At 41.9% G+C, this 17,512-nt stretch overlaps 1 pseudogene; it reads left to right on the forward strand.

Moving 5' to 3' along the window:
- The window catches only part of LOC109873160 (neurofibromin-like), an 82,253-nt pseudogene extending 64,884 nt beyond the window's left edge, over positions 1 to 17,369 (forward strand).
- The last annotated feature ends 143 nt before the right edge of the window (positions 17,370 to 17,512 follow it).

Consider the following 17,512-nt stretch of genomic DNA (forward strand, 5'->3'; position numbering starts at 1 on the left):
TTCTGAAGGCACTAGTTGCAGGAAAGACCATTGTTAAAAAAGAGGAGAGCTTCATGTGAGTAAGAATGATTTTTCAAACTGTCAATATAGAGGAAATAACACCACTTTACGAACAGAGTATGTTGTTGAGATGTGCCATTTACAGTGAATATATCAGGAGGCCTATATAGGCCTACCAATGGAACGTTTTTGCGTGGCTATCTAGCAATAATAGCATATTTAGGGTTAGCAATCTAGCTAATGTGTTTTAAATTCCCACTTCCTCAGTTTTTAAATTATGTAGCATTATAGCCCCTAGGCCAATATGCACAAAAAACATTCTGGCAAATTAATTTCTAAATAGATTGGATTACTCTGGATCCTATTTTGACATGTTGCACATACAAATATCCATCATGCATTCCCTGAACTTGTTAGATCAAATGTATGTTCATGTCTTACTTGGCACTGGAAAAAGTCAGTCGAGCCCTCCCGCTTAGCTACCCTGCTTTGGAAGTACAGCCGTTTGATTCCTGATTCACTGAATGAGTTTGAGCAGTGCTGGATTAAAAGCCTGCGCACCCAGAGTTGACCACTATTTTATACAGTAACAGTGATGTAAATTTGACTTTATAAGGCATTTTTTCACATTGGTATTGTTTTGGTATTGAGTATAATTTTCTGAACACTTAAGAGTTTGTGATCCAGCTAATGATTAGCCCATTGAGGTAGCCTTAACAAATGCAGATGGGCCACCCCATGCTTCAGCCATCTATAACCTAGCCACTATGCTACTACTTCTTTAGTCTAGAGGTGAATGCTCATTGTTAAAATAGCACATCTGCCTGATTTAATATGTGCCATATAGGCTATAGTCTTTGGGGAAAGAGAGAGCCCTAAAAATTATACTTTTTGCCAACATGGGCTCATTTCTGGAGGAGAATATTAGCAGATGTGTGCTGCATGCATACTTCAAAATTGGTATTAAATTGCATTCCAAGTAGTATTAAAAAATTGTTAAATTAAACTTGATAGAAGCTGCAGATACCCTGATTACAGTTAGTTGTTGAACCATACCACTACAGTATGTATGAAAGCCTGTTTTAAACATCTCACAAACCAAACATACAAGCAGACACATTTTAAAAGTGCCTGCCCTATTTAGGTCACAGGTGGTGTCCTGCCTTTACTTGTCATTTCCTTTTGACTGTTGAGCTACTTCTCTTCTAAAGAGAGCATTCAGTGTATTGCCCAATGTAGTATCCATAACTTACCTCACAAAATGCTGATCATGTGATCTAGTACCAGGAACAGTATGGCAACTGAATACAAAGGCCAGTCTGTGTGGGGTGACGTCTCTTTTCTCTTCTATCTGTACTTGTATGTCAAGGCAAAATACTGAACACAGGTTTAAATTGTTATTGCACAATTGATTAACACCACACTGGGATATTCAACATTACTTGCTGCATTCCCAATTCTGCCTGTAACCTTTAACTACAGGACAGTGATGCTGCTAAATGACATGAAAGAGTCCTGAGTCATCCTGCTCTTTTATCATCGGTGGATGGGAGAGATAATATAAGATGGGGATGTCAAATGTGGTAATGTGATGTGCTACGTACCAGAGCTTTGATGTAACCTTAACTCTATCCCTTGTCTGGTCTGCAGGTGATCATCCGCATGTGTAAGATCATCGATAAGACGTGTCTGTCTCCCACGCCCACCCTGGAGCAACACTTGATGTGGGATGACATCGCCATCCTGGCCCGTTACATGCTCATGCTGTCCTTCAACAACTCTCTGGACGTGGCCACTCACCTGCCCTACCTGTTCCACGTGGTCACGCTGCTGGTGGCCACTGGCCCCCTGTCCCTCCGCGCCTCCACACACGGCCTGGTCATCAACATAATCCACTCCCTCTGTACCTGCTCCCAGCTCAACTTCAGTGGTGAGGAGGCCACACACACAACATCCTGGCCCTGGCTGTAGAGAAGAGAGGACAGACAGAGCGAGAGAGAGAGAAGTGAAACAATTTAAAAGGCAGAGGGTTGATGAGTGTCATTCAGTGTTTTGAAAGTAGATGGATAGCTAGAGATGTACACTTTTGGGAGATTTTTCATTGATGTACTGTATAGCCTTGCTGAAACTAACTGATAACTATTCCCCTGTGTGTTTCTCTCTTCAAGAGGAGACCAAGCAGGTCCTGAGGCTGAGCCTGACAGAGTTCTCCCTGCCTAAGTTCTACCTGCTGTTCGGCATCAGTAAGGTCAAGTCTGCTGCGGTCATCGCCTTCCGCTCCAGCTACCGCGACCGCTCCTTCTCCCCCGGCTCCTACGAGAGGGAGACCTTCGCCCTGTCCTCCCTGGAGACCGTCACCGAGGCCCTGCTGGAGATCATGGAGGTCAGGAGATACCCACACTGACATCGTCACTCATTATTCCATCGTCTCTATGAAACTACTGTCTGTACCGGGTGATGCTAGAGATCACCACACTGACATCGTCACTCATTATTCCATCGTCTCTATGAAACTACTGTCTGTACCGGGTGATGCTAGATGCTGGGTGAACACCAACCAAATGTAATATGTAATATATTTTTATATTCAAACTGTTTCCTCTTTTCCACAAGGCCTGTATGAGGGATATCCCTGGCTGTAAGTGGCTGGACCAGTGGACAGAGCTGGCTCAGAGGTATGGTAACAACATTTACACTCTTCTAATGAACAGAACCAACCACACTGTTTGCTCTAAATAAATTTTCTGATGCTTATATTACTATTGGTGCAAATGTCCGAGCAATGTAGAGAGGCTTCAGATCATTTACATTTCAAAATATATATATATTTATTTTGATATTTAGCATACATGCTTATCCAGAGCGACTTACAGGAGCAATTGGGGTTAAGTGCCTTGCTCAAGGGCACATAGACAGATTTTTCACCTAGTCGGCTCTGGGTTTCGAACCAGCGACCTTTTCGGTTACTGGCCCAACTCTCTTAACCGCTAGGCGACCTTCCGCCGTCAACTTGACTGACTTTCATACGGCATGCGTATGAAAGTAGTCTGTGTATTCATCCGCTCTCTCTCCTTTTCTCTCCCTCTGTCAGGTTTGCGTTTCAGTACAACCCGTCCCTGCAGCCCAGAGCCCTGGTGGTGTTTGGCTGCATCAGTAAGAGGGTGACCCATGGCCAGATCAAACAGATCATCAGGATCCTCAGCAAGGCCAGCCCCCTGCTCAGCATAGACAGGGTCTGTGTCCCATCACTCTGCCCTGTTCCTCACTACATTCTGTCATACATAGAATTAGGACATGCATCTCATTGAAACCACTTGAATGACTGTACTGTATCTTGTAAAAGACTGGTCAGTGCAATTCTCTTTTTTTAAAGCAGCGCTGTTGTCAAAATAGAATCTATCACTTCAAGTAACCGTGCTTCCATCTCGTGCACTTTTTATCTGCCAATTGGCGTTCTAAATCTACAGACATGACCTCTACTCTCGTGGGAATGTTGCAAGTCTTTGAATAGATTCTGCTACAAGTTTTGGAAGTAGTTGTGAATGCTGGAGCAGTGTCTGATCCTGTCTCATTAGGGTCTGTCTGTTGAAAGATGCTGTGTGTAGCATAACCTGTGCTGCGCAGACTGAATTGACCTGTTGTCTGTCAATAGGGTCTGGAGAGCTGTCTAAAGGGACCTGATAACTACAACAGCCAGGTGTTGATAGAAGCCACAGTAATAGCTCTCACCAAGCTGCAGCCTCTCCTCAACAAGGTACAGACACAGATGGCTGATCTCAAGGGATAATTTAAGAGATGGATGTATTAAATGTTCTGGTGAGCTAACTTATTTGTGTGTGCGTGCGTATGAACCACATTCTAAAAAGTAGAACCCAAAGCTCCTTCTGACACGTAGAGAGGAGGGAAGTTATTTTGGCCCTGCCTGTATGTGGTAAATAGGCTGCTGGTAGATGGTAGATGGTGGCAGTAAATTGTCGTGTGAGACTCGCTCTGACTGCAAGTGTGTTTGTTGGTGGCTCGCCTACGCACAGGGCCCTGTGTGTGTGTTGGATTGTGAGTGTGTGTGTGTGATGGATGGTAGTAGTGGTGAGGCTAAATAACAGCCTCTGTGTTTCCTCCAGGACTCCCCCATGCACAAGGCTCTGTTCTGGGTGGCCGTGGCTGTGCTCCAGCTGGACGAGGTCAACCTCTACTCTGCCGGCACCGCCTTGCTGGAGCAGAACCTTCACACACTGGACAGCCTCAGGGTCTTCAACGACAAGGTACTAAACACACAGACAACTTTTCAAAGGGATGTTCTTCCACAAACCTTCAGCTCAAACATTCACACTAGGTTTGGCTAGGTCTTCTCACAGTTTCACTTTGAGTTAATTATTTACAAAAACATGTAAACCCTATCTTCCTCTCTTTTCCCCTGTAGAGTCCAGAGGAGGTGTTTATGGAGATCAGGAAGCCTCTGGAGTGGCACTGTAAACAGATGGACCACTTTGTGGGCCTCAACTTCAATTCCAACTTCAACTTTGCACTAGTGGGTCACCTGTTGAAAGGTAAGTAGGCGGGGGTGTCTAAGCATTGGGTCGGCATGGTTGAGCTCTTTCTCTAACCAATCACGTCTCTGTCCAGGGTACAGACACCCCTCCCCCAACACAGTGGCGCGGACCATCCGGATTCTCCACACACTGCTAGCCCTGGTGGGAAAACACCTCAACTGTGACAAGTTTGAGGTGAACACACAGAGTGTGGCCTACCTGGCAGGTGAGTTCAGGAGGGATCCTCAATGAAGCCATACTACGAATATTTATGATTGATACATTTTTATTTATAAAATAAATATAAAAAAAAAACATTTTCTCCCCAATTTCGTGGTATCCAATTGTTAGTTACTGTCTTGTCTCATCGCTGCAACTCCCGTATGGACTCGGAGAGGCGAAAGTTGAGAGCCATGCGTATTCCCGAAACACAACCCAACTGCTTCTAAACACAGCGCGCATCCAAACCGGAAGCCAGCCGCACCAATGTGTCGGAGGAAACACCGTGCACCTAGCGACCTGGTCAGCGTGCACTGCGCCCGGCCCGTCGCTAGTGTGCGACGAGACAAGGATATCCCTGCCGGCCAAACCCTGGACCAATTGTGCACCGCCTGCAACAGAGCCTGGGCTCGAACGATGCAGTGCCTTAGACCACTGTGCCTTAGACCACTGTGCCTTAGACCACTGTGCCTTAGACCACTGTGCCTTAGACCACTGCGCCACCCGGGAGGCTATTGATTGATTTTATTATTAGAGTGTCTTGCATCTTCAGGATGCCCATGTTCATATTGACTTTAAACAAAAGTGATTTTCGTTCCGGCCTCCCGGGTGGCGCAAATTTTCGTTGATATTCTTAATTTGCATGCCAACGGTTTCTGCGTAGAAAACAAACTGATCTCGTAGTGAAATGACGCCTGTCTGTGTGTGTAGCTCTCCTCACTGTTTCAGAAGAGGTCCGCAGCCGCTGTAGCCTCAAGCACAGGAAGTCCCTGCTCCTCTCGGAAGTTACCATGGAGAATGTTCCCATGGACACGTACTCTGTGCACCACAGCGACCCCTGCTGCAGGTGAGTCTACAGGGCTGCCTGCTGACAGAGCAGCTGACTGAAGATTAGTTTCAGCTCTCTGTATTGTACAATGTCAAAAATGAATTGTACGGACAATATGTGTTCAACTTTCATGAATGTTTTGTTTTTCCCTCCTGTGTCAGGACTCTTCGGGAGAGTCAGCCGTGGACATCCCCCAAGGTGTCAGAACGCTACCTAGTGGCTCACTACTCCTCGGTGGGGCAGATCAGCCCCCGCACACGCAAGTCCATGAGCCTGGACATGGGCCAGCCTTCCCAGGCAAACACTAAGAAACTGCTGGGTAAGACACCTGTCAATCATTCTGCACTGCTAGAGATCAACAGAAGCTTTTTATCAAGAGAGAACTGGTCAGAGGGAGTTAGCCTGCTATAGACATGATGACCAAGATATCCATAGAGGATCCACCAGGTCTGTGCTATTTTAGGTATTGTTAGTGTTAAGTGAATTGACCTGTGTGTTAACATGGCCATCATGTATTTTTCTATGCTGGCTCACCAGGCACTAGGAAGAGTTTTGATCACTTGATATCAGACAACAAAGCACCAAAGAGGCCAGATATGGAGTCTGGCATCACTACGCCACCAAAGATGAGGAGGGTGGCGGAGAACGATTATGAAATAGGTGAGTGTCCAGGTCAGTGTGTCTCCTGTTCACCTGACACTTACATGTTTGTGGCAGGGATGCTAGAGGTTTGACACTGACTCATGTGTCTCTCTCTCCATCCCACAGAATCGACCCAAAGAATCTCCCACCACACCCTGAGGAAGGTGTCTGTGTCGGAGTCCAACGTGCTGCTGGATGAAGAGGTTCTCACAGACCCCAAGATCCAGGCTCTGCTGCTCACGGTCCTGGTGAGACCACTCGCTCAGCTCTCCTCCTCCACCTCTGTCTTTCTCTGTCTCTCTCTTTTAAACTCCCTCTCTCACAGTTCCTCGTCATTAGTTTGTGCCTATTTCTAACATGCTGGTGTAAAGGATCTCACTGTTCCTTCCTGTCTTGCCTCTATGCTACAGGCTACGTTGGTGAAGAATACAACAGATGATTTTGACCAGAGAATCCTCTACGAGTTTTTAGCTGAAGCTAGTGTTGTCTTCCCTAGGGTCTTTCCAGTTGTGTAAGTGTTTCATTTCAACACAATAAAGCCATGAACAAATGCATACAGTACCAAGTTTGGACACCTAGTCATTCAAGGTTTTTTCTTTATTTTTACTATTTTCTACATTGTAGAATAATAGTGAAGACATCAAAACTATGAAATAACTTCTCCGTGCATCACGGTGGGAACCACACATGTGGAGATCATTCATTCACCTACCCTGCGTCTCACAAAGACATGGCTGTTGGAACCAAAAATCTCAAATTTGGACTCATTAAACCAAAGGACAGATTTCCACCGGTCTAATGTCCATTGCTCGTGTTTCTTTGCTCAAGCAAGTCTCTTCTTATTATTGGTGTCCTTTAGTAGTGGTTTCTTTGCAGCAATTTGACCATGAAGGCCTGATTCAGTCGATGTTGAGGTGTCTGTTACTTGTCTGAAGCATTTATTTGGGCTGCAATATGAGGTGCAGTTAACTCTAATGAACTTATCCTCTGCAGCAGAGGTAACTATGGGTCTTCCTTTCCTGAGGCGGTCCTCATGAGAGCCAGTTTCATCATAGCACTTGATGGTTTTGCAACTGTACTTGAAGAAACTTTCAAAGTTCTTGACATTTTCCAGGTTGACTGACCTTCATGTCTTAAAGTAATGATGTACTGTTTCTCTTTGCTTATTTGAGCTTTTCTTGACATAATATGGACTTTTACCAAATAGGGCTTTCTTCTGTATACCTCCCTTGTCACAACACAACTGATTGTTTCAAACACATTAAGAAGGAAAGATATTCCACAAATGAACTTTTAACAAGGCACACCTGTTAATGAAAATGCATGCCAGGTGACTACCTCATGAAGCTGGTTGAGAGAATGCCAAGAGTGTGCAAAGCTGTCATCAGGGTGCAGGATGGCTACTTTGAAGAATAGAAAATATATTTGGATTTGTTAAACACCTATTTGGTTACTACAAGATTCCATATGTGTTATTTAATAGTTGTGATGTCTTTACTATTATTCTACAATATAGAACATAGTAAAAATATAGAAAAGGCCTTGAATGAGTAGGTGTGTCCAAACTTTTCACTTGTACTGTATATTCCTGTTAGTGTGTACATAAGCCTTCATATCATGTTGTGGTCTTCTTTCCAGTCACAACCTGCTGGACTCGAAGATCAACACCCTCCTCTCACTGTGCCAGGACCCTAACCTCCTAAACCCCATCCATGGCATCGTGCAGAGTGTGGTTTACCATGAGGAGTCACCCCCCCTGTACCAGCCCTCCTACCTACAAAGTGAGAGTGCACCCACTCCTCCCCCTCTCCACACACATTACAATTAGAGCTATGGGTTCTGTGGTGAAAATGTCAATTTATTAATTGTCGTTTCTTCACTTTCTCTCTCAGGCTTTGGGTTTAATGGTCTATGGAGATTCGCTGGGCCCTTCTCAAAGGTGAGCAGACAAATCGTTTGCCTCTTTTAGAGTATGGAAGGTTTATTGTCTGTTTAACTTCCTTTCCGATTCTGCTGTGCACACAGCAAACCCAGATCCCGGACTACGCTGAGCTGATAGTGAAATTCCTGGATGCTTTGATTGACACGTATCTGCCGGGGATCGACGAGGAGACGAGCGAGGAGTGTCTGCGTACGCCCACGTCGCCCTACCCCCCGCCGGGCCAGAGCCAGCTCAGCATCACAGCCAACCTCAATCTCTCCAACTCCATGACCTCACTGGCCACCTCCCAGCACTCCCCAGGTCTGCACACACATACAGTACACACACACAGAGATGGCCAAATCTAGCCCTTCTCTCAACAGTTTTTATTCTTTCAAATTAACTAGCTGTGATGCTTTACAGTAGCCTCCATCGCAAACTAAATAGACCTTTGACCTATTTGCGTTTTGTCGTCATCATAATAATATTCTGGCATGTTAGGTCTTTCCATTTGACCAATCAAGAGACTCAACATGCACTAACAAATACATAGAATTAAAGAGAAATATAAAGTATCCATCCATTTCCCACTGAATTCAACCTCACCTGAAAAGTTACATCCACTATATTTAAGCAATAGGGCCCAAGGGGGTGTGGTATATGGCCAATAAACAACAGCTAAGGGCTGTTCTTCCGCACGACGCAACACGGAGTGCCTTGATACATCCCTTAACCATTGGTCATATACCACAAACCCCTGAGGTGCCTTATTGCTATTATAAACTGGTTACCAACGTAATTCGATCAGTAAAAATGTTTTGTTATACCCGTGGTATACAGTCTGATATACCACGGCTGTCAGCCAATCAGCATTCAGGGCTTGAACCACCCAGTTTATATGTAACGTTACATGGTGGGTTCACCAACTTGGTCCATGTGTACAGCTGATTCTCTCTCTAACCCTGCATGATGTTAGGTCATATTTTATTATTTAGTGTTCATCATAGACATCCCATTTCATGTTTTTCTTCACTTTTCTTTCACCTCATTTGATGTGCTGGATGCGGTGTAGTTTGTAGACTATCTCCAACTTTGTCCCGTTTGAGGTCCAAGGTGGTGCCCCCCAAAATGATGGATACAATTAAACTATAGAGCTGCAATGGGCAAATAATGTTTCAGCCTATAATATGTGCATTAGTGGTAACAACGTATTTATGTATTGTAATGTCATACTGTATGTCTTAACCATTTATTCAATTTTTTACTTTTGGAAATGTTTCATTATTTGTTTTCTTTAATTGAAGACATTTTTGTCATTTCTGCTATGCCACTATTTTGATGAAAGAATGAGCCCCCTTTTTTTTCATATCACTTTTCTCATGATTTATTTCTGTCACTCCTTTGTTAAGTTGGGTTAAGTGTTGTTTTTGTTAATCATGTTGCTCTTTGTTTGATGTCATTCCTCTTTTTGGGTTGCCATGGACACTCACTCCTGTTTCTTTCCCACTCTGTGTCTGTGAAGCTTCTCTGCCTTGCTCTAAGTCTGCTGTTTTCGCCCCACACCACGTCCGGCCAGGTATTACAGCCCCTCCTCCCCATGCTGCTCCTCACTCCCAGGCACACGGCACAGCCTCTCAGAGGTGTGTGGGGTAGCAGAGGCCCATCACAAAGCCCAACAACACTACGAGTATTTGTGATGGAAGTTGATGTACATCATGTTTCAATGCCCATACACCGTATGTCCTGTTTGAACAAAACCAGTGTCGAACCTTGAATAGGACCTAGGCCTTCAGAAAAGAACAGAAAACATAGCATCTCTTAATGTGCCCGACACATCTTCCGTAGTCAAACCGTTCTAGTTGTAGTGAAGGAGGAGCAATGCTTTTTGATGATATTATGAATGAATCAAATAGGCCTGGCCGCGCTTTGGGCTCCCGCACACACAGAGACAGAACCAGCGTGGACACAACATAACACAAAGCATTAAATAATGTAACCAGCAAAACCAAAAACACACTGTTTACACAACCTATGGTAGCCTAACACCACTATCACCAATAGCGACGACAACCATGTGAAAGGCTCGGAGTGCTGATAGGACAGCGACCGTCATACCTATGCACTCCATGGCGCTGAAGGAGAGTTTTGGTGAAACACAGACACGGATGATAGACAGGCTACAGCAGTCACACGCAGAATCAAATAATTTTAAAGAATTAGCAGCCCATTCACTCTAGTAGGCCCCATGAAATCAGAACAATACAAAATCACAACCATTTAAAAAATGTAATTAACAAACCAGCTATTACTTCCACGTTCATCACACTAACTGGTGATCTAAAGTTTAAACGCAACACTGTTTTACAGTCATTATTTTCAAATAGATATCGAACAGCAAGCGAGCTGCAACCAAAAATGGTGCCACTCACCAGATGATGATAAGTTGTAAATGAAGTTTGAGAGTTAATCTTGAAATGGGGAATATTAACGAATTAGCAACAACATTCACCTTCAAATTGAAAACAGCTGCTGCAGCCGTTGTAACACTACTACAACACAAGCTAGCTAACATTGTCACACTACTACCTCACAAGCTAGCTAACATTGTCACACTACTACAACACAAGCTAGCTAACATTGTCACACTACTACAACACAAGCTAGCTAACATTGTCACACTACTACCTCACAAGCTAGCTAACATTGTCACACTACTACCTCACAAGCTAGCTAACGTTACTAGTGTTACACCTCGATCACACCTACAGGTTAATACGTTTTGGTACACCAGAAGTACATTCATTTCCCATGGAACGCTGCCTTGCAGAATTGAGTTGCAGGGGCAGTTGCACTGCGTTCTGTGCAGTGGTGGGAAAAGTACCCAATAGTCACATTTGAGTGAAGGTAAAGATACTTTAATAGAAAATGACTGAAGTTAAAGTGAAAGTCACCCAGTAAAATACTACTCGAGTCAGTCTCAAAGTATTTGGATTTAAATATACTTTATTAAAAGTACATGTAATTGCTAAAATATACTTAAGTATCAAAAGTAAAAGTATACATAATTTCAAATTCCTTATTAAGGGAACCAGATGGCACAATTTTATTTACAGATAGCTAGAGGCACACTCCAACACTCAATAATTTACAAATGAAGCATTTGTGTTTAGTGAGTCCACTAGATCAGAGGCAGTAGGAATGACCAGGGTTTTTCTCTTGATAAGGGTGTGAATTTGATTATTTTCCTCTTCTGTTAATCAATCAAAATGTAATGAGTACTTTTGGATGTCAGAGAAAATGTATCGATTAAAAAGTACATAATTTTCTTTAGAAATGTAGTGAAGTAAAAGTTGTCAATTATAAATAGTGTATTACAGATGTACCCTAAAAAATGGCTTTAGTACTTTAAAGTATTTTTACTGAAGTACTTTACACCACTGGTTCTGTGTGGTGCATACATTGGATTTTTTTAAAGTATGCATCAAATTCTATGCGTAGATGGCTTGACAGAAATGGTAGCAGAAAAGGTGAATTTTGAACTTTTGTTGCACACATGGGGCGGCAGGGTAGCCTAGTGGTTAGAGCATTGGATTAGTAACCGAAAGGTTGCAAGTTCATATCCCCGAGCTGACAAGGTACCCCGAGCTGACAAGGTACCCCGAGCTGACAAATCTGTCGTTCTGCCCCTGAACAGGCAGTTAACCCACTGTTCCTAGGCCGTCATTGAAAATAAGAATCTGTTCTTAACTGACTTGCCTAGTTAAATAAAGGTAAAATAAAAAAATAAAAAACATCCAGATGAGGCTGCATACCATTTTGTGCAATGCCACTAGAGGTGTTTTGGGCGTTAGTGTGGGAAACTACTGCTTGCACCACAATATTTTAAACGGTCCCACCCTTTGCAAGTCAAAATATGATTGGTTCATTCCACTGTCACTTCAAAATTATTCTCTGATACAGTTGAATTGTAGAGGCCTTATGTACAGCTTTTTAAGACTTAGCCAATGGCTGGCTGAGCTAGCTATATTTTTCAACCCTGAGACCACCAAAGAAAATCCTGATTGGATCTTTTTTTCTCTTCACCGTTAACACTTCTTTCCAACACAAACTGAAGAGATGAAATCAGAAGATAATTACATTTATTGTAAAGATTTAAATAGAAATAAAAATATATATATTTCAAATAATGTATATATATTTTTTATAAATCCTTAGGCCTTCCCTGATGGCCCTCATGGTTCACCACCGTTCAAAATACAGAGCAATCCTATTGCAGAAGTTGGGTCACTTAGGTCAGAAATGGTGGATTTGTTTTCAGCCATTGGTTACATGGGTTCACTGCTCCCCCTGCTGTTGGATTTGTAGCTTTACAATCCCTGTGTTTTTCACAGTATTGATAGCCATATAAAGGTACATTACATTTAGTTTTTCAGGTAGATAACTTAAAAGCGTTTGCATTACTTTAGAATTATAGAATAGTTTGTAATGTATTAGTGTGACACATTATACCTGATGGCCTGTGTTTGGCGTGTGTCCTCCGGCAGGAATCGACAAGGAGAATGTGGAACTCTCTCCGACCACGGGTCACTGCAACAGCGGACGCACGCGCCACGGCTCTGCCAGCCAGGTTCAGAAGCAGCGCAGTGCAGGCAGCTTCAAACGGCCCAGCATCAAGAAGATCGTATGAGAGAGGCCCACCACTAGGACCCCTTACTGGGGTCGCCCACGCCAGTCATCATGCTGCACTTTTACTCCAACTCTCTTCTCTCGTTCTATCTATCTTTCTCAGCCTTGATTCTCCTCAGTTTCCGTTGTTTTTTGTTGTTTTTTTACCCTAAACTGTCCAGTCAGCCATATTTGCTTGACGATCAAGAACTCTGAATATGATGCAGTTTTGTTTATGAAATAGTCTGTGTATGAGATGTCATTGAGAAAGAGTCTGGCGGTTATTATGTTTTGTTTATTTTTGTCACATCGGAATCCTTTTTTTAAAACAGCATAAATTGAAAGAAAGCATTATCATTGACAACACAGCAGTAAAAGTAGGGAACATTGTGTCTGAAGTCATTTTGTTGTCTTGCTTCTTTCTGGTTTTCATTTTGTTTCATAATGACAAAGTATTACGAGAAGACCATTTCTGTGATTTGCACAATTTTCTGTAATTCAACATGCTTGTATTTTTTTTTTTGTGTCTTTTCTAAGTGGTGTTAGTAGGACATTTTTCTTCAAGTTGAGAGAGCTTTGCCAATGGGGCTGAACGACATCAAAGGACAAGCTGCAGATGCATCTCATTGGGACACATGGCCATGAAGAGGCATTGTGCCTTGGGACCCAGCGTTGAGGAAAGGGATCCCTCTCACCCACCAGAGAGACGCTACAGAGGGAGAGCACTAGCCTGACACACACACACCATTGTGGAGGAAATAGCTGAATACCCTAAACCCTCCTGTAGTAGCAACATCTGTGAAAAGCATGACCAACAACAGACATTAGTGGTTTACTGTGTTATTGGGGGCTGGACTATCAATTGGCCCTGTTTTGAGCTGTGTCGGGGACAATCTAATGATGGCCAAGCCATGTGTCTTTATTGATTAGTGATTGTCAAAGCTGTGGGGATTTCTGTCAGGCAGTATTTTTATTCCCACATGAGTCAGAGAGGGCTAACTAGGTGGCAGGTTGATGTTTATTGTCATAAGTCTTGTCCTAGAGGCAGAACTGAGTGAATTTTTCCCCCTTAGATAGCCCAGCTGTAAAGTCAAAATTGGCTATATTATAAAAAAAATCATAACTTGATTTTGTGGCTGTGCTAGCTAGTGACCACTGTGGGGCTGCCTCTAGAACTAGATTTGTGATGGGAAAAATGCTAACCTGCCAGGTGGGCCACTCTGGTGTTGGAGGACAGCAGCCCTGCAGGTTTCAGAGCTTTCGCTTTTAATCAGCACCCTATTCACGTTTTATATCACTATGTCAAGGAAAGTAAAGGAGGCTAATCTAGAAAACAGGAATAGATATTGTCCTATGTCGGAAATTTGGATTGGACATTTGAAATTGTCCTTAGCTTTGAGATTTGAAATATATCTATAGTGGTAGTCTTTCTCAGTAATAATTGTTTCATTCTTGCCCCAATTTACTGTAAACACATACAAACCATAAACTTGGGAGGTTGTTTTGTTCATTGTGTGCCTTTTGTAGGGTTTTCAGATGTTTATAATGAAATGAGAAATGAAAAAATTGCTTCATACAGCATTAAAGGTATTGTAGATGGTTACTCTGCATAAATGTATATTTATATATACAGTTGAGTATTGTAAACAATACCTTATGAATGACAAGCATACAGGCATTATTAATCTGCTGCCTGGTAATTGCCTTGTATGGTTAAATATTTATGTAAAACATTAACATTCGGTACCTCTTGTCAAAACAAGTATTCACACACAAATTCCATGACACTAGGGACCAGATTTGCTGAGTGAGTGCATGTGCAAATGTTGCACCTGTTTTGTCAAGAGTGAATGATATTGAAGTCAACAGTGATGGCTTTTATGTTTGTTTTTATCTTTGTTTTAGGGAAATTGGTGCCAATTATGTTCTGGTTCAAAAGCTTTAGTAAATCTGTCCCTGTTTATGATGTAAATAGTACAATAAGGTATTTGTTATATAGGAATTACAATGACATAGTTGTGATTTGTTTTATTGAGCTTTGAATTTTATCATTGCAAAAGTCTGATTTATTTTGAAAAATTTGAGATTTGAAATATGGATTAATTAAACTATGGTTGTAATTAATCACCTCAAGACACACACCTGCTGAATAGTGTTCTCCATGTTTAAAATCAGAAAATAATGCCAAAAAATAACTTTGTGCGGGATTGAGACTATGGTTAGGCTGTCTGTTCGCAGATAGAACTGTGTGTATTGGGAGTACAGCTGTACAGGGTGTTATTGGCCCTTTTGCCACTGTCTTCCCCTCATTAGTCCGTAGTGTGGCATGTGTAACGGTTTAGGCAGACGGGTCAGTTCCATGATGCAGTGCGGCAGGTCCTGGGATGCTGCACCAAAGACTGGCAAATCCGTTCGGTAGTTTTATCATTGTTGACTTTCTCTCAGCCTTTGCAGTTGGTCCAGTAGGCCTTGCACAGATAGACGTGTGGCAAACAGAGACGTTCCTTTCTCTAACAACATGGTGCAGTTTGTTAGGCAGCAGAGGAGTTCTCTGGTCACACCATTCAATTTCCTCGTGGAGCCTGGTTCCTAATTTCTGCTGTTTGAGGTTGTGTACCAAGAAACCAACCAGTGCCATGCACGGAGTCTCTCTGAAGTCATGGTTGTTTCGGAAGCTTGTGCCAACTCCTTCAGAATTTTTCATAAGTGTGCTTGTTAACATTTATGTTAATCCTGGGGTCAAACACAATTCCATTAGACATTTTTGACTTGCTTTTGCAAAGGCCAGCGTGTGCATTAAGTGAATTATGTAAACTGAGTAGGAGTCGGTGTATAGAGATGGTGGAAGGGAAGATATGAAAACTGACAGTTTTAGTTTTTCACCTACATCCAGACATTTTAACAATCAACAACCATGCTCAACCCTACATTTATTTTCTTATTCTATTAATCTGGTTTAGATTGGACATGATGACCACAAGAAAATGAACAATGTGCACACTTAGTTTTTTCCAAAATCAATGTGTGTTGGTGCTGTTGAGAGGTAATGAACCTTGTGTAATGAAGTTGATTCCAAATGCCTAGATTTTGTTTACAAATGTTAATATACTTGAATCAGGAGGCTATATGTCAAGAAGAAGCAGTTCCTCATCATGGAAAGGGAAAAAAATACATTTTTAGAAATCAAATGGAACAAGTTTACCAAACACAACATTTCAAAAGATGAAAGGAAACCAAAGTTTAGGAACTGCAATATAGTACACACACAAACTCGGAAACTACTGTGTTTGATAAACAGTCCTCTGAGAGAAGTCTAATGTACTAATCCACAACTTAGTTTGCTTTCATATGGGGGTGAGAGATGATTCAAGTAGTGAAAGAGAGTTTTCTTTTTGTATGTGCTTTTTGTACAGTTAACAATAATTAGAACCACAGCATTCTTCATAATGTGCTATGATGTGTGTATTGTAAAAAAAACTACGTTTTATTTAGTTCTGGCCTCATCAGACTTTAGGAACTACAGATCTCTGTTTCTAGCTCATATGCTTTGAAGGATAAACCCAACCAACTGATTTTATTTGTATTTATTTTACAGTGTAAACCAGACAGAGCACACTTTGTATATTCAATGGATCCCTCTTTCTCAGTGTCTCTTCATAAAGGGTAGGCCAGAGGGAATGTGTTTGCCTTGCTTTTACGGCATGGAAATGTGCCACTTTAAAGAACTGTCCTAATTTGAGTGTATTGAACATTTGTCTGTTCATGTGAAATTGAAAATGGTCACTTGAAGGCTCTAAAACGTACTAGCAGTAGCTCAGGAGAGACAGTATTATAGATAGCAGTTAACCACTTTGTTCAATGCAAGGATAAAACAATGTCAAAATAGCTTTTCTCCTCAAACATTGCTTTAATATACAGTAATGGCCAATTGGTCTTCCTTTTAAGATGATAAAGCATAGAAATTATAGCTGAAAAGTGTTGGATGCAGAGCACCCTACCACCTGTTATCACACCATTTAACAGACAAAAGTATTGGGAGCAGAAACTGTCTCCGAAAGGTCGACTGAACTCTCTGTAAATGTATTGTAGGTTTTCATAATTCTCAACTGAAATCAATTGTGTCTTGCACTGGTGTGATATCTCCTAATTTGGCACACATCTCAAGGTTATGCAAAATATTTTTAACCATTGGCCACTGTTTTACTGTTTCTTTCCCTCATGTTTTATGCAGTAAGCTCCACCTCTGTAAATAATTTTGTGTAAAAATTGATAAAGGTATATTTACTACACTGTAAATACATGTGATGATATTGTATTATTTAGCTTTTTGTAAAGCAGTTAGTTGCTGTACATGTAAAACATACAAATTGAATGATTCTAGTGTTAGTAATGATAACCTCTCTCCATCATGTCACTGCATTGTGTCATTAAATATATTGAGGAAAATAAAGGTTTAAATCGAGGATATAGATGACTGTGTACTCTAAAACCTCCACTGTATGATCGGTTGCTGTCCTCATCTGACATTTACAGATGTTGCCCTAATAAATAATTTCTGTCTAAACTTTGGCTGCTGGTGTCAAACTTGTAGATCATAGCATTTGTGTGCATTTGATGGTTGTTTAATTTATTATTTAAAAAATACTAACCTCTACACCTCATTGTCATTAATAGTAAAATAAAAGGTGTAGACTACCTGCCACTCCG

This window comes from Oncorhynchus kisutch, linkage group LG28 (assembly GCF_002021735.2).
Source record: "Oncorhynchus kisutch isolate 150728-3 linkage group LG28, Okis_V2, whole genome shotgun sequence".
In the NCBI taxonomy this organism is placed as follows: Eukaryota; Metazoa; Chordata; class Actinopteri; order Salmoniformes; family Salmonidae; genus Oncorhynchus; species Oncorhynchus kisutch.